Here is a 24845-nt window from a genome sequence, read left to right on the forward strand (position 1 = left end):
CACTGAACATAAAGTAGGGCCACCGTGCTTATAGGATTTATTTCTCCACACCATATAAAATGCATTGAAAAGTATGAAACCATGTTTATTTTCAAAGCAAACAGATGTGTTAAAGCCTCTGTGCTGCAGAATGGCTTGAGTGGCTGTCAGATCTACTGGGTGGAACAAACCACAAGATAGACAGTTATTATTTCTTAAGTATTTATTTCTTTGCTTATAACAAAACTTTTCACAGAGAGAACAGCTGTGCAGTAGCGGAGTTCCGTAGGCAGTTCGTTTTCCCCTCAGGCGGTCTCTCTGGCTCACTTTCAGATGAGTTGGGGCCTTATTTCGTGACAAGTATTCTACTTGTGAAATAGGGTCTCTCACAAGTAACTTAAAAATCCTCTTTCTCCCTTTACCAGGATTTCTCTGTTCCTATTGACTTTTATTCTTATAAGAGTCTTATGGCAGAACAGGTCCTTGGATTCGTGGACTCCTTCCCTCTCCCGGACAGACTCGAACTTCTGTATTTATAACCAAGGGGACTACACTCCAGTGCTTCATACGCTAGGTACAAACCGTTCGGAGTACCGTGTGTCCGACGTGAGTTAGAAATCTACAGTCCCTCTTTCATTTGTAGAGAAGTCCCTCGCCCAGACTCTGGACCACACGGACGCTTTCACTCCCTCTCTCTGATTTTCACTTACTGCTTGGACTTCGTTTAAGCTCTGCCGTGTCTCCCTTCATTGTAGCATGGTCAAACGAAGACTTGGCTCCGCCTCCTACTTCACTGGGTTTGCTGGTAGGCCTTGACTTGTACTCCACCTCTTCTGTCAGTTTCTCAGCAGCCGGCCCACAACAGCTGTTCACTTACGCATAACGACTCGTATCTCGGGTCTTCCCCGCCGGCCCCTGCCCTCGGCTCTCTGACAGAGTACTCCTCCCTCGCAACGGTGAGGGCCAGGAGGAGGAGCAAGCCTTCCGCTTCAGTCTCTAGCAGACGGAATCTCCCCAGCTTTGCACATTACTGCCTCCTCTGCTGTAGATCGGGTCTTAACTTCATGAACCTAGAAACTCCCCAGGACAGTGTATCTCAGCCAACGAGCTAACTTCTCAGGCACAACGGGTGCAACTCATCACTCTGAAAATGTGTGCGTCGACGTTATTCACTAATAAGTACACTCGTAGCTTTGTTCTTCATCCTGAGTCGCCATCTCCTATTCAAAAACAAACCAGCCGGTAGATTAGAGAAATAAACCTGCATCTCTCCAGTCCCTCTCTATTGGACCAAACAAGTGTCAAGTCAAACCCATCCAGAACCTTTATGACATCACCCAATTGTTCTCTGCTTGCCGTGATGCTTAGCTACACCGGAGCTCCCCAGGGACAGTTCTCCCTCCTGTTCCTTCAACTCATTACAGACCTCTCCTCCTGAGCTCTTACGTTCGGGAAGAGCATGAATCCTGGATAAAAAGTCAGCTTGTCCCATCCCACGTCCAGGGCGATGTACAGTTTGAAATGAATATGGTTGTAAGGACAAAAACCACCTTAAAACTTTATCTTTATTTCTGGAGAGCCACACCAAGGGAGCATGGTCCGTAACTAATGTGAATTGCCTTCCTAGTAAATAGTATCTTAGGGCTTCTATTGAACATTTTACCGCCAGACACTCCTTCTCAATCGTAGCATACCCCATTTCATGAGGTAAAATCTTACGGCTGATAAACAAAATTGGTCTTTCTTTTTTTCCTTTATTCTGGAATAAAACGGCCCCATATCCATAACCCGAGGCATCCGTATGTAAGAAAAAGGGCATCTCAAAATCAGGACATTGCAACACTGCCTCATTAGAAAGGGCACTCTTGAGTAGATTAAAAGCTTTTTCTGTTTTTTCAGAACTCCAATTCCTCTGGTGGGGAGTGGATGCCTTCAATAGATCTGTCAATGGAGCTGCAATTGTTGAAAAATGTGGAATGAACCGTCTATAGTACCCCACAAAACCTAGAAATGTCCTCACTTGTCTAGCATTAGCTGGAAATTGTAAGCGTTGTATCGCTTCTAGTTTCTCTTGCTGAGGCTTAATCGATCCTTGTCCCACCAGGTAACCAAGGTATTTGGTATGGTAGTTCGCTAGGTGGGTCTTCTTTGGGTTAATGTGCAACCCTGCATTTTTCAAAGTTTGTAAAATGGCTTCTAGATGACGTAGATGCTCCGGCCAACTCTGACTTTATACAATGATGTCATCCAGGTATGCTCCAACATAATCCTCATGCCCCTTGATTAGAAAGTTCATCAATCATTGGAAAGTAGCCGGAGCTCCATGAAGCCCAAACGGCAGAACAGTAAACTGGTACAGGCCGGTGGGGGAAGCAAATGCAGTCTTCTCTTTGTCTGCTGGATTTAAAGTGATTTGCCAATAGCCGTTCGTCAGATCTATTGTCGTTAGGAATCTTGCTTTCCCTAGCTTCTCCAGAAGGTCTTCAATACGGGGCATGGGATATGTGTCAAATTTTGATACCTCATTAAGCTTTATAAAATCCATACAAAATCGCGAAGTCCCATCTGGTTTGGGGACCAGGACCAGAGGGGAACACCTTTCACTATAGGATGGCTCTATTACCCCCAATCTAAGCATCTCTTGCACTTCTTGATTAACTGCTTGGACCCTTGCTTCCGGAATTCTATATGGACGGAGCCTCACCTTAATTCCTGGGGGAGTTTGCACATGATGACAAATTAACATTGTTCTTCCGGGAATCGAGGAAAAGATCTCTGCATACTTATCCACTAATGCGGAAAGCTCATTCCTTTGATTTGAACTCAATTCGGAATTTATGTTCAAGGCTTCTTTTCCCGCCTTCTCTCCCGGGGTTGGGATACATTCTTCTGACATCTCCTCCACGTTTATCATAGCAATTGTAGGTAAGGGGTCCACCCACTTCTTCAACATGTTGATATGATAAGTATTGAGCTGTACCTTTCTTCCTGGTTGACGAACCCGATATGTTACTGGGCCTAGGAGTTCCTCGATGGTATAAGGTCCTCTCCATGAAGCCAGCATTTTGTTCTCAGTGGTAGGTAGAAGGACGAGAACCTGATCTCCTACCTGGAAGCTTCACATTTGTGTTTTCAGATTATAATAGTATACTTGGTTAGCTTGAGCTTTTAAGAGGTGACTTTGCGCCACTGCCTGAAGCTTTTTTTACCCTCTCTTTCAACTGTATAGCATACTCGGTGAGGGTTATTTCCGGGTTAGGTTGTTCCTCCCAACCTTCTTTTAAGATATTCAAAAGGGTTCTTACTAGTCTGCCGAATAAAAGTTTGAACGGGGAAAAGCGAGTGGAAGATTGCGGAGTATTTAACGTCATCAGGATCCAAGGAATCAGCCGATCCCAATTACGATCTCCAGGTATCATTGTCTTCCTCAGCATCTGTTGATGGTTTGGTTGTATCTTTCTACCAACCCATCCGTTTGTGGGTGGTATACCGCCGTCTTAATTTGGTCTATATGGAGAGTTTCACACACTTGTTTTAATATTGCGGACATAAAATTGGTACCCCTGTCCATTATGATCTCCTTAGGGATACCGACCCTTGCAATAAAAGGAACTAAGACATCACAGATTTGCTGCGCATTAGTAGTGCGCAAGGGGAATGCTTCTGGATACCTTGTTGCATAGTCCACAATCACCAGCAAATACTTATGACCTTTGCTGGAAGGGTCTAGCGGTCCGACTATGTCCATTCCAATCCTATGAAATGGTTCCAATATCAGGGGCATGTTTTGTAGAGGCACCTTTGCGATACTGGCTTTATTCTTTTTTTGGCATTCCAGACACTGTTGGCTGAAGCGTGCTATTTGGCAATACACCCCCGGCCAAAAAAAACCCTTGTGAGGATCTATTGAGTAGTCTTTTCGACTCCTAGATGGCCTTCCCATATTTGTAAATGTGCAACTTCCAATGCTGATCTACTATACTTGCTAGGGACTAGAAGTTGTCAAATAGTCTCTTCCCATTGTCCTGTTGTAACACGGTAGTATAATCCCTGGTCTTTAATGAAATAAGGGGTTTTCCCACAGGGCTTCTCCCCGACTGAGGCTCTAGAGTGTTTCAATAGAGGATCAAGTTCTTATGCCATGCGGAAACTGTCCCCCTGATCTTCAATTCTCCAATCCACTGTAGCTGGGCACATATTTCTTTCGGTCCACTCCCGTTTCTCCTTCTGCTTCTCCAAGTGGCTCTTCCTACACTTGCTGGAGCTCGGGGCAATGTCTTGGTCGTGGAAGGGCGTATCCTCCAACCATTACCTCTCAATTCTCTTAATAATGCGTGGTAGGTCAGGTACGTCGGATCCAACCAATAGGGGCTCCGGGAGAACCGGCATCACAGCTGCTCGCACCTCCATTTTTTCCTCAGAAAGCTTTAACTTTATCTCCTTGACTGGCTAACTTTTAACGTCACCATGCATACAGCGAATCGGGATAATTTCATACGTCTCTGGCATACCACCTACCAGTTCCGGGTTGACGCGGTCTGGATGCTCCCAGAGTCTATCAGAGCCCTGGTAGGGCAGCCGTCCACTTCCACATCAAACACGTAGGCGTATCTTGATTTTGCTCCGGTGGTTATGTCACATTGATTGTTCTCCTTAGCTATTTCTAGTACCCCCACATCCATAGGCTCCGTCTTGCCTCTCTTTGGACAGAGGCAAGCTAGATGGCCCCATTCTGCACATTCAAAACATTGCAGACCTCGTATGCTGAGGCTTGGGGGTCTGGACATAGACGTGGTTGGGAACCCTTCACTAGAGGGGCAAACCTTTTGATTCTCCCAGTCTGGCTTACGGATCATTGAGTTCAGCCAACTTTGACTACTGGGAGGTCTGGCCCCAATTCCGTAAGAACCATGTGGTATCCTGGTATGATTGTGGTGAATGGCTGAGTGTATGCAAGGGCCTCATAGAATGTTGAAGTGGAGCTTGGAGTGTGGGCGGCCTGAGGATTCTAGAGAGTGTCGGTTGGGATTGGGAGATTGACTGGGAACCAGGGCAGAGGCTTATTACCTACTCTCCTACCTTTCATTGACTATGCTATGTAACCAAGAAGAATAAAACCTGTTTCCTTTTACACTTACCTGAGTCAGCCTGGTTCCTGCTCCCTGTCATCACTGGCTCAGGATACTTAATTTGGCGATGAGGATGTCTTGGATTGGGAGAGTCAAGCTAAGGAGAAGATGTACCAGTTTAAGGAAACACTCTTCTGGTGAGTTAATGGAGGAAAATGCAGCTGGTGTCAAGGAAAGTGATCACCATAGCATCGTATTGGCTGGCAGGAGGCCATGGCATCAGGTAGAATGCAGGAGAGGCCTGTAACCCATCCATGGGGCAGAAAGAATTGCGGACCTTGTTGGAAGGTTTGTGGCCATGTGGTATGAGGAAGTTACCACTAATGTACAGCCAGCAAGTTTTGGATCCGATCGCTGTTGCGTCCCTATGATGAAAGGGCTGATGGGACATGTAGTCCGGAGTTGGAGCATTGCCGTGAGGTAATGCCAAAAAAAAAGAAAAAAAAAAGGGTGCAATATTTTTGGGCGGTTCTGGAGGGTCCCAAGGGGTCCTGGGTGGCGCGCGCCCAGTTGAACCCCTGCGTTCCAGCTTGGCCGTATGGAGTCTGCCCTGCACCTTTGTTCAGAGCTGCAGAGGAAAAAGCCACCATTAGAGGAATGGCCCCCTAAACGTGCTTAAAGCGTGATGACAAACCAGGAACTAGTGAGCCTGTGCTTCCAATAACGGAGTCATGAACTTTCCTTGCGTTGCGGTAATGGAGTTTGATTGATGCGGATGGAAGCAGATGAAGTAGCAGTTTTGAACCGGGACATGCAGAAGCTGAATTAAAGAAGTCTAGGTATGTGGAAAGCTTTCATCGCATCTCGTGAACTTTCACAATTAGGATGTACAACCGTGGTTTTAATGGTATCCTGCAAACTGAAAAGCCCCCCTGTGAAGTTTTTGATGTACTGCTGGTTACTGTTTTTATTTCGAGGTACACTTTGCGCAATGGAACAAAGTTAAGTGTTGATGTTTGCAGAACGTTTATGCCGGTTGCAGCACCAGCTTAGAGTGGAGCATTCATGGAAGTTTCAAGTACTTTCAAGACTACATGCATTGAAGTAAGAAGCGGCATCGAGGCAAATTTTTTTTTTTCTCTTTTCCATGTGTTTTTGGTTCAAGCGGTCTGACTATAAGGGACATGGCAGCACAGAGTAGAGGTGCTTTTAATTTATTGCCAGCTTTATAGAGGTTTGTGGCATCATAAAAGGGCTGAGGCTGAATATATATATAACTGGGGTTTATTTGGTAGGTTTACATAAAGAAATGGGTATTTAGATAGATATTTAAAGGGGATAAAAATGAGGAGTCTCTGAAGGGAGGTACTTCAGTATCTCCAACTGTCTCTCCAATGTTCTCCTTCCTCCTCCGCATTCTCCTTCTGGAATCCTTGTGGATTCCACATCCATGCAGCTGATGTCACCATGCTACACATCCCTCTTCTTTCTGAAGAAGACGCTACTCTCCGTAGTCAGTTAAGTACATCGGTCTCTGGTACCTTCTTCCAAACCTTGATACATATGTCTTCATAACCGTTGGAACATGTATGGAATTATCTAGTAAGGAAGTTTTCTGTTTCTCTCTTTTCTCAACTACATCACTTTTATCCATACTCTCACCATTGACTAATCTATTCACTTCCATAACTCTACCGTTATTCCAAACCCTTCCATCACTGGTTCGCACCGCATGTTTGAACACCTCAATCACTTGAATGGGATCTGACCACTTAATACCTTTCACTCTCAGAACTTCTGGCAACTTCACTCTCACACAACTACCTACTTCCAATGCCTCATTACCTCTGAATCATTTCTTGTCATGCCATGCCTTATTCCTACTTTGTCTCTGTCTAATCATATCAACCGCATTACTGGTTACCACTCCCATTTTTACCACCTCACTCATCCATCCAGGACACAATTTAGTGATGGCTTTTCTACCTCTGCTTAATTCAAATGGTGATACACCAGTAGAACTATGTGGAGTGAACATGTGTGCCATAATGACATTCCTAACTGCTTCTTTCCAGCACACTCCATTGGCCCATGCCCATCTAATAGCATCTTTCAGAATCCTGTTGTACCTTTCTACTACACCATTTGTCTGTGGATGATAGATCGCACTAGTAACATGTTTGATCGACTTCTTTTCTAGATAATCCTCCATCTCTCTCGAAACAAATTGTGGACCACTGTCAGATAGGATAACTCCCGGATATCCTTCCCGACCACATACCTCTTCTATGAAACTGATAATATTTTTAGTCGTGACACTCGACATCATCTTCACTTCTGCCCATCTCGTTAGAATGTCAATCATAACCACACAAAACGTTTGACTGCCCTCACTCCATATAGGACCCATAATGTCCATTCCAACTTTCAACCATGGTCTGTTCGGCACATCAGTCATGACCATCGTGTACTCATTGCTCACACACCCCTTATCCGATTTACTACAAAGGATACAGTTTCTTGTGACTCTCTCGATCTCTGCATCACATCCTGGCCACCAGTATGTATTTCTTATCCTGGATTTGGTTTTGGACATACCTTGGTGGCCTTCATGACCCAGATCAATAATCTTCTTTCTCAAATTTTCAGGTGTAATCAATCTATCTCCTCTGAGCAAATATCCATTTTGCACACTTAATTCATCCCTAACACTCCACAGTCCTTGTAGATCCACTTCCTTGATCTTGTTGAGCGGTACTTGTCTTCTGTGTATGTTTTCCATCACAAATTGTAACTTGGCATCTTTACTCATTCCTTCAAACCACTCCTCCTTAGTAACAGCTGTGTCCTGTACAACACATATCATTTCCTGTTGGTTCTCTTCACAATCACTTTTGTTTTCCTCTTGGGTATTCGTAAGTCTAGATAAACAGTCTGCAGCATAATTCCTGACTCCTGGAATATACTTAACCACCACATTGAACTCCTGCATCATATGTACCCATCTCTGTTTCCTTGCCGACACTTTGTCCAATCCTTTGTTCATAAATAGTTCTACAAGTGGCTTATGGTCTGTATTTACTTCAAATTGCGTTCCCCAAACAAAGCTCCTGTACTTATCCACTGCCCAGACAATGGCTAGGGCCTCTTTTTCAATAGTCGCATACGACTTTTCTGCTCCTTTTAATAATCTTGTAGCAAACGCAATTATCTTCTCCTCTCCATTACGCACCTGTGCCAACACCGCACCTAGACCCACATTGCTGACATCTGTCGTGATTACTGTTCGCTGCCCCCTTATAAAATTCTTCCGTGCCGGTGCAGTTGTGAGAGCATTCTTTATGTATTCAAAATCTCTCTCACACTCTTCATTCCACTCATATTTAACATTCATCCTGGTGAGATCCCTCAACGCAGCAGTGTGATCAGCAAACTTCCTGACATATTTAGAGTAATACTCAGCCATTCCCAAGAAGGTTCTTAGTTCTTCCTTGTTGCTCCTCAGCTGGGCCAAATCATTAATTGCAGTCAACAAATACGGCTTGGGTGCAATTCCCTGCTCCGAAATTACATGACCTAAATACTCAATTTTTTCTCTGTAAATCTTAGATTTCTCTTTACTCAATGTCGTGCCCATTTTATGCAACTTTCTTAATGCTCCATCCAAAATCCTGTCATCTTCCATTTGATCTCCGGAGAATATCATCTTAAAAAAAATATAATGCCTTTATCACCATCGAAAATGTGATGCATGGTCTTCTGAAATACAGATGCTGCTGATATAAGGCCAAACGGCATTCTCTTATACTGGTATAAACCCTCCGGAGTTATGAATGCTGTCAAATGTCTCGAATGCTTGTGCAAACGAATTTGATGATGCGCTGAAGTGAGGTCCAGAGTCGAAAACACTTTCACCGGTCCCATCGTTGATAACAATTCCTGGATGTTAGGAAGTGGGTGCCTCTCGGGAATAATGCACTTGTTCAACTCTCTGAGGTCGATGCATACCCTTACTTTCCCCAAACTTTTCCTCACCACAACAAGCGGTGACACCCACTCTGAAGCATCAATCTTCTCTATCATACCTTCTTCCACCAGCTTTTTCAGTTCACTTTTGACCTCATCTCTCATTGCCAATGGCACATTTCTAAGTCTCTGTGCTACTGGGGTACAATCCTTTTTGAGCTGTATTTTATGCGTAATCCCTTTTGCACACCCTATTTCATCTTTGAACACCTCCTTCTTTACTGCTTCTGTAGACATCTCACTGGATTCAATTGCATAAACAGACTCCTCGGCACTGGCATCCAACTTGACCTTCAGCCATGCCTGGTGCATCCAGCTGAGCAGAGGTGTTTCTCCTCTTCTTGTTACATACACCTTAGCTTTTGCAGACCTATTTTCGAAGGCCAATTCCGCTTCAAACCATCCAACAATGTCTATCTTGATACCTCCATAGGCATTTGGCTTAATATCCGATTCATTCAGCCATCTTGGTCCAATTCTCCTCCATATTTTTTCAGGTAATAACGTGTATTTTGCTCCTGAATCAGTCATCATTCTTACCGGCTTATTATTTATCATAATAATGGTCTTCGGACTTTCCAACTCTACTCCGTCCACTGTGCTACTGACAGCAAATACACACTCTTCTTCCTCATTTTCTTCTGCACCACCAATCCAGTTCATGTTTGCTTTATCTATCCTGCAACATTTAGCCATATGGCCCTTGCCATTACAGTTTTTGCAAATGATGTGGATAGCTGGACAATCAAGACTGTTAGCCCAGTGTGTCGCACTGTCGCACCTGAAACAAGTCCTGATTCTTCCTCTACCTCTCTGATTCATTTGGGAACGTCTATTATTGACAAAACGTCCTCTGTTATAGCTTCCATATCCACGTGCAAATCCTCTGCTTTTCATATCACCACCATATTTGTAAGTACCTTGTGCTCTAGGTTCCTCTTTCCGTCTCACCACAGCACTTTGATTGTTGGATTCGTCAGCTTTTGTCATTTGAATTGCATTGACAAAACTTTCCGATTTCACTGTAGAAGTTTTCACTCTTTCTTCCAGTGTCTTTACACAATTCTCCATATGCTCCACCTCCTTGGCTATCCGGAGTACCGTATCTAGATCAGGATCATCTTCTCCCCATAGTCTCTCCCTGATCTTAGCACTATTGCACTCCAACATAAATTGATCTCTAAGTCTCTCATCAAGTTGTGGTCCGAACTTGCAATTCTTCGCTAATTTAAATAAGGACCGTTATGAACTGCTCCACGCTTTCTCCACTTTCCTGTGACCTCTTGCCAAACTTATATCTTTCCAAAATCGTACTCAACTTCTTTTCATAGTGTTTATTCATCTTAGCAATACACTTTTCATACTCATTCATATCCCATTCACCATCAGGTAAATTGGGCAAGTCCTCAAACTTTTCTTGTCCCGCTGGTCCCAAACAGTGGAGTAACAGTGCTTTCCTCCTCTCTACACTGTAGTTTGCTCCACAAACCACTGAGGCATAGTGCTCAAACGACTTCAACCATCTCTTCCATGGTAAGTTCGGTTCCCCATCCTCCAGCAGAAACATGGTTGGTGGTGGAATAGTGTGCATCGACATGTCTCCAGCTGCGGACTGGTCACCTGCCCCTCTATAGGTAATGATTACCGCAGACTCCTTTGCACTTCACTGTACTATTCCCTTATTTCCTGTGCAGCCACTTTCTCTTATGATTGGTGCACAACTTCTCCAATATGTGTTGTTGCCTGTGAATGGTTTGCACTTCACTGTAATAGTCCCTTAATTTCACATCCAGTACTATCTCTTACACTGTCCATGTACTGGGACGAGTAGGAGCGGATCACTCGATCCTCATTCGCAAAAATAATATATATATATATATATTTTTTTTTATAGTCTAAATTGGCACTGCCACCGTTCAGCAGTCATAAATTAAATTTGTTCCATTTAATTCTTTCAGACGGTCATAATCTGTCCTTGAAGCCTTGGGCCTTGTTACTACGGTCGCCGTAGATGCAACTGTATTCTTGATCAAATTTAAGATGGCCGCCCACACGCAACGTACGTCATGACGTTGCGGGTCCTTTTCTTGAAAGCGCTTCGCTTCCCTTCACACTGCGAGCTCGCGATCAGCTCGGGGCAGTGTTTATGTTCAATATGCTGCTTAGAGCGCTCGCGCTTACCCCCAACTGCAACAGTGAGTTTCGCCACGCATATGTGACAAACACAGCGACTTGCTCGCTTGCTGATTGCCCTTACTCATGCACGGAGGGGGGGGATGGGCAGGGTTCAGGGTTCACGCTCACCTGCAGGCTTCAGTTTCTTCTCCTCACTACCGTAGTTGCTGTTTCATTTCCTCATCACCAAATGTGGCATCACAAAGGGGCTGAGGCTGAATATATATATATAACTGGGGTTTATTTGGTAGGTTTACATAAAGAAATGGGTATTTAGATAAATATTTAAAGGGGATATAAATGAGGAGTCTCTGAATGGAGGTACTTCAGTATCTCCAACTGTCTCGCCAATGTTCTCCTTCCTCCTCCTCATTCTCCTTCTGGAATCCTTGTAGATTCCACATCCATGCAGCTGATGTCACCATGCTACAAGGTTGATGACAGAACTTTTGTTCTTTTAAATTGACGTTATGTACGTTTTTTTGATGATTGATGCAACGGCCATGGAAGGATTTTGGCTGTATGATTTCAAGAGAAGTGTTTTGTTTTGAAAAAGACGATGACTAGTTTATGGGGACCATAGAGGTCAAAACTAAGAATGGAATTATTGCATGTTGGAGCACTGTTGTCGCTTGAATGCTGGGAATGGAGCATGGCGAGTTGTGAGGTATAGGATGTTACTGAAGGGGAAGGGTGTCGAAATACAAATAGTCTAGTTTTGAAAATACATGCACAATTTCTAATATTTTCTCCGAACACGGAGACGGGGAACTATGGTGCGGCATATATAAGGGATATGTTGTTGAATATGCGCAGGTTGAAGTGGGTTCGAACAATATTTCTAAAATGAAGTTTTATGTGAAGTTTTAGCAAAACAATTATGCTTGAATTTGCTTTAAAGATGTTAATGTCCACAGAAGTTTCTGATGCAGTTACAGGAGAAGTGAAACTTAATTTTTACATATGATTACAAAATGAGGGTTTGTTTTCAAAAATTAAAATTATTTTGTTTTAGAGGACACACTTCCACAATGGTGCCTGATCAACACCATGTCTGTTAGTGTCTATCATTTCTTTATAGTAGGTTATAGTGGGCAATTATTGTGTGCATAATATATGTCTAATGCAATTTAGTGAATTTGCACGTGAGCTGTGGTTGCATTAATAGTATGTATCTGGAGTTGAGAGTGCATTGAGAACATGCAACGGAGGTATGTGGTAACATACGTTAGGAGTAGTAGGCGTGTATGAGGTAACACGTTTGAAGGAGTGAGATTGCAATGGGAGTATGCAATTGAAAGTATGTACTTTGGGAGTAAGGCATATGAGAGGTAGCACGCATGTAGTACAGGGTGAGGATCGCATGCTGGCCAGGTGTGATGCCTTATATAGACCCTAGGGAGACCGGTGATTGGAGTTAGAACGCAACAGAAAAGTTGTGTTTTATATATTTTTTGGAGATAGGAAAGAAGTTCCTATAGAAGGACACTATAGTAAGAGACCAGTAGGCGTAAGTAGTACGTGTGAAGTCATAGGAGTAGGCTCTACACTAAATTGGTTAGTGTTTATTTTTTGTCTCCTATAGAAGGTTATAGTTCTGGGTTTAAGAGTCAGTAGTTAGATTCCTAAAGTCTGTGGTGTCAGGTAGTACAGTTAATGTGAGATATTTTTTCTTCTTAGAATGCCTAGTTAGGTTGACTTACTGCAAGTTGAGTACATAGTTAGGCTGAAGTTACTGCGAGTTGGACACACATACGGTAGAGTTTAGTTTTGTGTGTCACTGGGGGCACTATGTATTTATAAAATTTTCTATTGTCAAACAATTTTAACATCGGAGAAGAACTACATTTTTCCACTTTCTGTGTGCTTACACTAATGTTTTAGTGTTTTTGTAGTGGGAACTTTCAGCAAGTGCCACAATTTTACAATTTTTTTGGTGCTTGGGTTGAAGTTTTGCACGGTAGTAGTAGTGGTAGTGCACATTTTACGCACCACGTCTTTTGTGGTTGTGTTGTAGTTTATGTGGTCTTTGTCCAGTTAGTCTCCTTGCTTTTATTTCATCCTTTTCCATGTTTCTTTTAAGGGAGAAGGGATAAGGTGTTGAGGTGTATTTGCTTTGGATACTGTAAGATTGTTGTTGCTGACATGTTGGGATTTTGTTTAGGCCAATTGTGTACGTGTTGGTTACACTATATTTGGAAGGTATGCTGGTCTCGCTTGGGACATGGTTATTGCTCAAGTGTGGCAGACTTGAGACCAGGAGTGGCAGTTCTGGCAAAAGGTGGTATGTTGGGAGGGTATATTATGGTAGTTTAGTTTTTATTGTCCATGTGGCAAGGTATGCGCTCGGTGGTGGCAGCACTGAGACCGCGGTGTGGCAGGCCGGGGTAGTAGGTGTTTTTGTTTGTTTTGATTGTGATCCTAACATGATGGTGAGGGTATTCTGTTTCTTAGTTTGTTTGTTAAGGAGGGGGGGTGTGTGGTGTCCTGGTATGTTTGTGGTGAATAGCTGATGTATGCAAGGGCCTCATAGAATGTTGAAGTGGAGCTTGGAGTGTGGGCGGCCTGAGGATTCTAGAGAGTGTTGGTTGGGATTGGGAGATTGACTTGGAACCAGGGCAGAGGCTTATTACCTACTCTCCTACCTTTCATTGACTATGCTATGTAACCAAGAAGAATAAAACCTGTTTCCTTTTACACTTACCTGAGTCAGCCTGGTTCCTGCTCCCTGTCATCACTGGCTCAGGATACTTCAAACCACTTATTCCCTTTTGGCCTGTTTGGTAGGTCAGCAGCTTTCCTTGGCCTGCCTTCTGATAGACGGAGGCAATATTTACGGCTTCGACCAAAGTGGGTGTATGGTGTTGTCGGACCCAACGCTGTATCGGTAGAGGTAGTGCCTCTAGGAACTGCTCCAATACTATTTTCTCTGACATCTCATGGGCAGTGGATGTTGTGGTCTGTAACCATTTATCTCCTAACTCCTTCACCCTGTCATAGAGTTGTCTGGGTGTTTCTTCTGGCAATAGCCTGATCTCCCGAAACTTGATCCTGTAAGCCTCCTCGTCATGGCCGAGTCTCTCTAGTACGACACACTTCATGTCCCCATAGGTGGTGTCTCCTGTTGGGTTAGCTGCCTGGTAAGCGCTCTGCATCTCCCCCGTCATCAGGGGAGCAATATAATGGCACCACCTCTCTGCAGGCCACTGGGCATTGCTGGCGATTCTCTCGAAGTTTACGAAGAAATGTGCCAGGCTTCACCTGCCGTGAACCCTCTGTAGTACCGAAGCTGGCACTTGGGCATGACTTCTCAGACTCGTAGCTTAAATTAGCTGGGCTTGATGGAGTTGCAAGGCTTGTTGGAAAGCTTGTCGGTCGGTCGGTCGGCCTGAGTCTGCTGACCTTGCAGTTGGAGTGCCTGCTGTAATAACTGTTGCCATTCAGTAAGGGTTTTTATCAGTTCCTCCATGGTGTTCTGGTTTATCCCACCGCTGCCATCAAATGTCAAGATCCACTGGGTGGGACAAACCACAAGATAGACTGTTATTACTTCTTAAGTATTTATTTCTTTGCTTATAACAAAACTTTTCACGGAGAGAACAGCTGTGCAGTAGCGGAGTTCTGTAGGCAGTTCGTTTTCCCCTCAGGCGGTCTCTCTGGCTCACTTCCAGGCGAGTTGGGGCCTTATTTCGTGACCCTCTTATGATATTCTACTTGTGAAATAGGGTCTCTCAAAAGTAACTTAAAAATCCTCTTTCTCCCTTTACCAGGATTTCTCTGTTCCTATTGACTTTTATTCTTATAAGAATCTTATAGCAGAACAGGTCCTTAGATACGTGGACTCCTTCCCTCTCCCGGACAGACTCGAACTTCTGTATTTATAACCAAGGGTACTACACTCCAGTGCTTCATACACTAGGTACAAAATGTTTGGAGTACCGTGTGTCCGACGTGAGTTAGAGATCTACAGTCTCTCTTCATTTGTAGAGAAGTCCCTCACCCAGACTCTGGACCACACAAACGCTTTCACTCCCTCTCTCTGATTTTCACTTACTGCTTGGACTTCGTTTAAGCTCCGCCGTGACTCCCTTTCTTGCTTGGCTCCGCCTCCTACTTCATTGGGTTCGCCGGTAGGCCTTGACTTGGACTCCGCCTTTTCTGTCAGTTTCTCGGCAGCCGGCCCACAACAGCTGTTCGCTTACGCGTAATGACGCGTATCTCGGGCCTTACCCGCCGCCCCCTGGGCCTCGGCTCTCTGACAGAGAACTCCTCCCTCACAACGGTGGGGGCCAGGAGGAGGAGCTAGCCTTCTGCTTCAGTCTCTAGCAGACGGGATCTCCCCACCTGTGCACATTACTGCCAGGACAATGTATCTCAGCCAACGGGCTAACTTCTCAGGCACAACGGGTGCAACTCGTCACTCTGAAAATGTGTGTGTCGACGTTATTCACTAATAAGCCCACTCATAGCTTTGTTCTTCATCCTGAGTCGCCATCTCCTATTCAAAAACAAACCAGCCGGTAGGTTAGAGAAATAAACCTGCATCTCTCCAGTCCCTCTCTATTGGACCAAACAAGTGTCAGTCAAACCCATCCAGAACCTTTATGACATCACCCAATTGTTCTCTGCTTGCTGTGATGCTTGGCTACATCGGAGCTCCCCAGGGACAGATCTCCCTCCTGTTCCTTCAACTCATTACAGTGGCACAAAGGATATGAATTGAAAGGCCCCATTGTCAGAGTCATAGGGAAAACAGATACTGTCATAAATAACATGAGCTAATGTGCCATGGCTCTCCCCAGATTGCCATCTATTTTCTTGACCGGTAAATCTTGTAATTAATGCCAAGCAGAATATATTCGACTCAGTTAACCTCAAGGACAGTAAATGCAGTAAGTCCAAAGCTAACAGCCTTCCACAGTCCAAATAATTCAGAAGTGAACAGAACCTATTGCCCCAACTGAACATCTGTCTTTCTCTCTCCCAAATCACCTGGCACACATGAAAGAGACACAATTGTTTGAGAAATGAAACGTAACCATGGCTTATTACTTGGTAAATGATGATTTTAAATGGGTGTTTAAATCTGCTAAAATGTAGAAACACCGCAAATGACAGATATCCATCTCCCAATATTCTGCAACAAAAATCAGACCATGTGCATTCTTGTGACATTATGTTGTATCTATGCATATTGAAATTACTAGAATTGCAACTTAAATATTAAAATCATAACGTTGTGTGCTAGACAATGTTAGACCCATGAAAATGTGATATTGTAATCTCTGAGCTACACAGAAATTATATTTATAAAATGTGGAATTATTCTGCTTAGTGTATGTGAATCAGATATGTCAGATGCTGAATGGGGGGGCCCTAGAAGGAAATTAAAGTGGAACCTAAGACGGACACTATTATTCCTACTACTTCCTAGCCTTCTTATGTGAAAGATCCAACAGGAAAGAAGTGGGTGTTAGATGTGTCATTTTCCTTGGATCTAGAAAAAACTGAATGCACTGACCAATAGGAATAAGCTGTATTCACCTTCACCTTATAGGTGGAGTTTGCTTGGTATGGAAGTTCAAACAGATAGGAAGAAAGGAGAGCGTTTGGAAAGCAGAGCTGTGAAAGAGTCGGCCTGGTAGGGTTCCACAAAGCGTGTGCCTCCTTTCAGAGTGGCCGTTTCTGCACCGCCTGTTATGGCATGGTGCCTTCGGTGCAGCTACCCTCTTGACGTGCCCTGTTGGCCACAGCCAGCAGGGCGCATGTACCTAGCACTGCTGTTTCTTTCTTATATTTACTGTTATATTCATATATGTATATAAGTGAGCTTGGTAACCAAACTAAGAGCCTGATTTACAAAAGCCTTTTTGAATGGGAAGGTTCCACTGAAAAACGCTCTGTAAACATGCCGTAAGACTTCAAGATCTGTCAGAGTACCTATTAAAGTACTTCTGTGCAACAAAGAATACATGTCGATATACAAATAAAGCATTGCATGCTCTGTATAACAATGGATTTAGTTGCCGATTTAATTTGCCGATTGGCAAATGCTGGTCAGAAGCAATACTAGGAAAAAAGAGAATGTTTTAAAAAGGACAAATAAAAGAGCAAATAACGCTTATCATACATAATTCATGACTGGAAAAATTCCGGAACCTCTAGATTGAAATAGTCCACGGACCAGGACAGCATGCCTCTCAATATTTATGCCAGGTGAATACTTGCATCAGAATTGCTGTGTCACAGGTATGATAATCAGAATTACTGTGCCACTGCTTAGCATCAACATGAAATTGCCTTGGAACAGACATATCCAGTGATAATGTTGCTGTGAAAATGGACACCAGGGTCCTGATTCAGAGCCCATGCGAGATATAGCGTGGAAAGCCGACATTCTCCCCTCCAATTTCCAGCACCATCATGGGTGGATCTATTGGAGGGGAAATGTTGTGCTTTCTATAAGCAAAAAGTGCAAAAATCTATCTTTTCAGGGGAAACGTGCTCCAGTGGCTTAGCGAGCATTTCTCAAAAGACTGTCACTTTTCTAATTCAAGAAAGTTTTCTTAAACTTTCATTGAACTAGAAAAGTGGTTCTGCAGACGGAGAAATGCTATGTACATGATGGGAGAATGTGTGCTGTGGGCTTTAACGGCACCTCCAAGGGTACCGTTAATCTAAGCATCTTTTGGCTGGTTCAGGAAGGGTGTTCCGGCCTCTGAAAGCAGTCCTTGCCAGCCCCTTGCATGTGCAGTGGTTGGCAAGGTTGTTGCCATGCCGTAATACATCGGAATGCATGTCTTAATGAAAAGGTGTCTCACAGCACTTTTCCATTTTAGCATGCACCTCTGAATCGGGCCCCAGGTGACGACATTTCCCTAAAAATGCACTCTCCAAACAATCAAACACATTGCCCGAATATTTCTGGATTGGAGGTAATAATATATAAATATACCCCCCTAGAATATTTGGGGCAAGAATTTTGGGGGTCAGGAAAAATAGGTCACCTACCTGGTGCCTTTTTCACAGCGACATTATCACATGCAGCTGGAACAGATCAGCGTCAGCAGTTACTAATAATTTGGGGTGTACCAAATATTATATTTACTTTTCAGCAGTGCGTCTGAATTGTTGCCTTTGTTAAAATAAAGAAAAGTTCCAAATATGATTAACACACTGTATGAAAGAAATTAAAGCACTTCTTTAAATGTGTGCACAGTGTCTTGCGTATTCATCTTTATTTTCATCCGAGCAGAATATAAACAATGTATATATTTAACCATACAAGCCAGAAACAATGTATTATCTAGAACAAAATGTAGACACAAGGTTCTGTTTAAAACAGATAATTCTCATCCCTTCACCTCCCTACTAGCGGATTCAGGTCTCGGTTTCTGTCCCAGAGCCCTCTCAAACCTTATTTCCAAGGGCCGATGAGCCCACTTAATATGTGGCGAACAGGAAATGTATTAGCCATTCTAATGTGACTTTGGATCATTGTCATCTCTGTTGAGGAGTTTTTTTCATAGTAATTCGTAGCCTAGCTACTATGAAGTAAACAAAATAAAGCCGATGTCCTATAACAACCTTTACCCTCTATCCAATTAATAAAGGAATTTAATGGTTTACAATTATGGACACTAAAAGTTTTGCAGTTTCACAGTGCTTTTGTTAAAAGGTTCTGCTATTATACAAATAAATTGTACTAATTTTATTGACCTAGGAAGGATGAAAGGCTAGGTCAGCTGCTCTTGAATGTGGACCTGTGACTTTCAGGTTATACACACATGTTCTTTAACAGGGGCAGTAGTCCAGTGACCTATGCACCCAGTTATATCACACAATACAGTGTAAAGCAAATGATGTGCCAGTGGTTTACTTTATTTAAAAGATTCAACATATCTCACGCTTTTTTCGAGAAATGCAAAATATGTGTCATTCCTGACAAAGCAATGCTCCTGAATGGTGGGTAGGGCTGGGACAGACTTTGTTGTTATTTTGACCAGCCATCCCAAGCTCAAGCAGACATTTGGTAATCCTCGTGTTTTTATTATACCCCAGTAAGAAAGCAAATGCTTTCCACCAATCTATATTTCTGACAACTATCGTCATAGAAGGGACTGCAGGCTGTGGTGGTGTTGTGTTGGGTGCACCGTGGTGCATTGCTGGATCTAACAGTATTGTGGGATGGATTGTGAAGGATTGAGCTGTTTTTCATGCTGACCTCACATTGACTGTATTTCAAGATTTCAGTAAATAGCAAACTGTCCCAACATATTTGAATACAAGAATAAAAACAGAACAAATTTGAGATTAGAAACAAAGTATTATGCATACATGTTATATGTTTGATAAATTGATCTTGTAAAACTCCAACGAGAAAGGTACAATTGATTTGTATTTGTTCTTGCTTAGATCCCTCTCTCCGGTCAGCCCACTTCTCTCTATGACACACAATGACACAAAATAGCTGTCAGCTAAAGCTTACTTAACCTCAAAGTTTGTTTTCCTTCTCATCTCCTGGTGGGTTTGCTAGTATTCAGTTTCAAATGGTCTAACCAATTATTATTATTTATAAATATTGTATTTTTAGCCGATCTTTGGCTGAATAATTATTCAAAGCTGAAGTTCAGGACACCCCTACACATAGCTAGCCCTACACATAAAAAAAACACCACAGCAATGATCATACCCTGAAAACAAGCAAATGCTCTCAACAAAAAAAGTGAGTACAAATATGCCCAACAAAAAAGGGTTCCCAATGGACAAACAGGAGCCTGGACCCTTCTTCCACCCACAAAGTGGGATATCCACTGATATCTTTGGATCAGTGGTATCAGTACAACAGTGACACAGGGAGTAGCACTAATACTATTACTGCCCGGATCTGAAGAAATACATATTTTCGTAAGCATGCATTACTAAGCTGGTAAGAAGTGTGGATTATAAAATATCTGCTCTAGAGAGTGGAAATGCAAAATACGTTTTCACTCTGGGAAAAATCGTTCGATTTCAAACTTCGATAAATAGGGTGTTGCACCCTATCAGTGCCCTGCCCTCCTTCTAACACAGTCATAGCAAGTTTAATGACTGTGCCCATAATTGAGCCTATAGTTGTTTTGCCAACCCTTCCTCACCCCAGGCTAAATAAACATTATAAAAGACCCTCACTGAGGTTACTTAAGGAGCCACTGTTAGGCAGAAACCTGTGCAGTTCTCTTTGGGAACACTGCAAAAGATTTAGGACTACAGGTGTTAGCAGTAAACCCACTTGGTAGCAGTCTGTACCACCCAGATCTACCTGGTAGCTGTGGCTGAGCAGTCAGACTTCCCTCAAGAAGAGTTAGGCAGTATGCAAAGTATACACAATAGGCACTCAGACACAATAATACAAGCAAACCCTGACCAGAGCTTTGGTATCAAAGTATATCATTATTTATTTAAAAACACACTGTTTGAAACACTTCGGCACTCTTATTGTAAAACACTCTAAACACAGTTACTATTATAATATATACAACCCTTATTCCTTATCAGATAAGTCTTAGTTAACACCACTTATTTCCATACAGAGGTGAGTGCTTAACTATAGATGGCACTCCAATAAGTTTATGAAGAAGGGAGGGAAAAAGACAGAATATGGAAAGATACACCACTCTAAGATTTAGGAACACTTTTAGCAAGGCAGAAGAGCAAAAGTCACTTGTGAGCCAAAATCCATAGGCTGGGCCCACTCTTAGAGAGAGCAGAGCACAAATGCGCCCAAGATCACACAGTTACACTAGGCTTAGAAAGTCTTGCAGAGAGTTCGAAAAGAGTTTAGAGAGGCTCAGAAAAGTTTAGCCGGGGCGTCCCAGGCTAACCCAGGTTCGAAAGCCGGGGGCTAAATCTACCCCGTACAGTCGGTGGCAAGGGAAGCCAGGCGGAACACGGTACCTTAAGTGGGAAGGATCCTCCAGCGGTGGCAGTTGTTCCTGGCAGCGGGTGCAAGTCTCGTCGTCGTCCAGGGGAAGAGAAGATCTCAACTTGGAGGAAAGATGAAGGTCGTTGCACTGCCAGGGAAGAAACCAGCCGCAGAGTTTTCCGGTTAAAGGTATTACCCTTTATTTCGCGGTCGTGGTAAAAAGTGGTATTCCGGTTGTCGGGGGGCTTGGCACAGGCAAGGCGGCCACGAGATGCATTGGGAAGGGGAAAAGACGGTGAAACTGGTTATCCCCACCAGTCAAAGGAAGAAGACTCTCCGGTGGGAGATCTCCTCTGTCGTTGGGAAAAGTGGTGAGACGGTCCAGCAGGGCTCCACCGGTGGTGTCGTCGTGTCGGGTCGGCTCAGCTTCTCCCTCTTCAGATTCTTAGGTCCTGTGGCGACTTCTGAAGTTCCAGTCCCCAAAGCCCTGCTTTTATGCAGAAACCCCCATTCACTCAGCCTAGCTGTCACTCAAACATGCTAAGTGGTGAGCCGGCCGGCTCACCACTTGGTACAATCAGGACGGAGTGCGACTTGAGTTGCCTAGGCAACTCAGTCGAGGGTGCCTAAATCCCCCTCCACCCCTCCTAAGTACCCCAGACAGAGTGGCACCACTTTGGAGGGCTTCTGTGGAGAAGCCCGCCAAAAAGTGGAACAAAGGGCTCGACTTGGGTTGGAGTCACAGAAGAGAACACAAACGCCATTTTAGAACCGAGTTTTGGCAAAAAATACCAACCGGAGAATTCATAATAATTAAATAAACTGGCGGTATGTTCGAGGCTATCGTAATTAAATAAAGATAGTAGCCTCGAACAATGGGAAAATCCCATAGAGAAATATTCGCGGTTGAATATAAAAAGTAGTATCCACTGCCACCAGCCAAAACTCGATCAGGGGGGACGGAGACGTGCCCCCTCGACTAACAGACCCCGGGGCAATCGAATTGCCCCAGCCAGTACGTCCACAATATGATGGTTTGTACTGGTTCTGTTCAGAATTCAAGACTAGTAAAGTCAATGGTGACTTTACATGCCCTGGGAGACAGTAGTCAGTCCCAGGGTATGGAGTCTTAACTGGGGGGTCACTATGACACCCCTGTGTTACTGCACTAAGGGTGCTGTGTAACACACATCACAAAAACACATGAAGCCCTATGGAGTAAAAGACCCCATAGCCCATTAAACACATCTAGAGTCAAAGAAACACACTCAAATCATGCCCAAGAGTGAAGGTAAAAGAGTCTCACTCTTGGCAGGAGAAAATAATAAACCCCAAAAATCCAGCAAAGCTGCTGGGGGATTCACTAGGTTAGGAAATTCAGCCTAAACAAAGAATTCTCCCTAACAGCCACTTAAAAACAAATCATAGGTTTGCCTTATAAATGTAATAGCAACTCAGGGATAAAACAGATGGAGTGCCTTCTCCTGTAACTACTGGTCCCTCTTTTGCAATTTACTGTCAGCAGTTAAACACAATGGCATGGATGCTAGAGGTGCAAATTACAAAACACGTGATTATACTGAAAAGCAGTCAGCAGCAAATCCAAGATAGCATTTAAAAGTATTTTGGGAGCCCTATTTAAAGGTTATATCACTTAAAAAGGGAACATAACACAAGGTGTTTTGTGTTTTAGAATTAAAACTTAAACTCTTGTCAACATCATCATGTTAAAGCATTCCCTGCGATGTTGGATCTCTGGAAGCTTTAGACACCTCAAATTGAATGTGGAACAGGTTATATGCTCGACGTCTGCTACAGTCATTTAAGAAAGTAATTTAGAGACCACATTGAACAGAGGTATTGTGGTGGTGGACCTGATTTTTTGAAAATAACGAGTGAGGCCCCGTTGTCCTAGTATTCCAAAGTAAATAGAAACCCTGAGAAATCCAAGTCTTTATAATTATTTACAACAAATCGGACATCCTAGAGTTTGAAGTCAAGTAGTGTCTTTACCCATGCAATGAACAATTAGTTTATAATAGATTGGGCCTAATAAGCCCCAGAGTTGAGGACTGTTTTTAAATTTGAACTATAACTGTTATGTTTTGTTTTATACCTCTTTCTGAAACTGATTTACCTTTTTGTTGTCGGGGTGGGTGTGGGTTTAAAGTAGCATAATTCACTGATTCAAGTGGTTATTAATGTTTCACAAAAAATCTAATTAATTTCAATTTGTCTGCCTACATTTAGAGTATAATTGAACGTTAGACTGGTTTAGATTGAGAAACTGGTACAGCCCTGTTGTAATGCAATGTCACATTATCTTGATGCAATTTAATAAAGGAAATCGCCATTGAAAACCAGCTTGCTTTCTATCTCAAATCAAAAGGGTGGGGTCATGACACACAAAATTATAAAATTGAGGGTTGTCCGAGGCCAAAATCACAAACCCAAAAGGCAAATATTGCATGTGCAAATGTTTGCGGTGGGTTCCTAAACTCCCTTCGATAGGGTGTCACCGAATTCATTAATAATCCAAAATACATTCTCAGTGGGATCAGGTAGACAAAACAAAATGAAAAACATTGTGTGAAGCCTTTCCTGTGAAACGGACAATATGATCGACTGCACTGAACATGCACTATTCAGGCACATCAGGGTCGGCGGAAAGTAATTCAATTTAGAACATTCTGCACATTAAATGTTGCATGAAACACATATGGTTATTGGCAACAGGCAAAGTCCAGTAGATATTCCATACATTTGCAGTAGATTCAGAGGGATAAAATGAAAACATTCAGCAAAATGCACACAGTGATCAGCCTCAGCCAATGTGCGATATGGCAACACAACATGCAAAAATAAAAATATACATATATTCCATTAAATGAAAAGTATTCTGTAAATCATGCCGGACGAAGTGCTCTCTCAGCATAGAATAGGGCTGCTGTACATGCACTGAAAGGTTGGAGGAGCAAAACGAAATGAAACATATAATGCAAAGTGAAAAAGAATTCATGAAATCCACACGATGGGCCTCATTAGGACCCTGGCGGAGAGGGTATTACGCCAGCGTAGTGCATGGCGTACCTCTCCGCCATACTACGAGTTCCCGTAGCGCCATGGAGGTTTTCTCCGCCTGGTTTTACCAGCCGGAGAAAACCATGGCGCTACGGGACCTCGTTGTTAATTACGCCACCGTATTTTACGGTGGCGTAATTAACTCCTTCCCCACTCCCATTATACCCTATGGGGCAAAAATGGGAATGGGGAAGGGCAGAATGGGGATTGGGGATTTACCGCTCCGCCGAGGTCGGAATGGGGCGGTAAATCCGCCAACCCCCATGGCGCTATCGGCGGCTTTCCGCCATGCTTCGCGGTGCATTTAGCACCGCGAAATCCGCCTGGGTCGTAATGAGGCCCGATGTCACGCTGCATGCAACACATAGTAAGGGCACTATATATATATATATATATATATATATATATATATATATATATATATATATATATATATATATATATGCGATAGGGTTGGATGAACAATAACACATTTAAATATACAGTGAAATGAACATTATTTACAGAGAAAAATGACTCCCTGCACAAAACACAAATATGTTAACCACTATAGAAATCATGCAATACTCTCTTAAAAAATAAAGAAATCAATGGGTTTTTTTGTAAGTTAC

The 24845-nt window shown here is 43.2% G+C and overlaps 1 protein-coding gene across 4 annotated transcripts in view; it reads left to right on the forward strand.

The window, feature by feature from the left end:
• CORIN (corin, serine peptidase) overlaps nt 1-24845 on the forward strand; it is a 1135185-nt gene that overhangs the window by 982389 nt on the left and 127951 nt on the right. The window lies entirely within an intron of this gene.

Source organism: Ambystoma mexicanum, chromosome 6q (genome assembly GCF_040938575.1).
Source record: "Ambystoma mexicanum isolate Mex_15411 chromosome 6q, UKY_AmexF1_1, whole genome shotgun sequence".
In the NCBI taxonomy this organism is placed as follows: Eukaryota; Metazoa; Chordata; class Amphibia; order Caudata; family Ambystomatidae; genus Ambystoma; species Ambystoma mexicanum.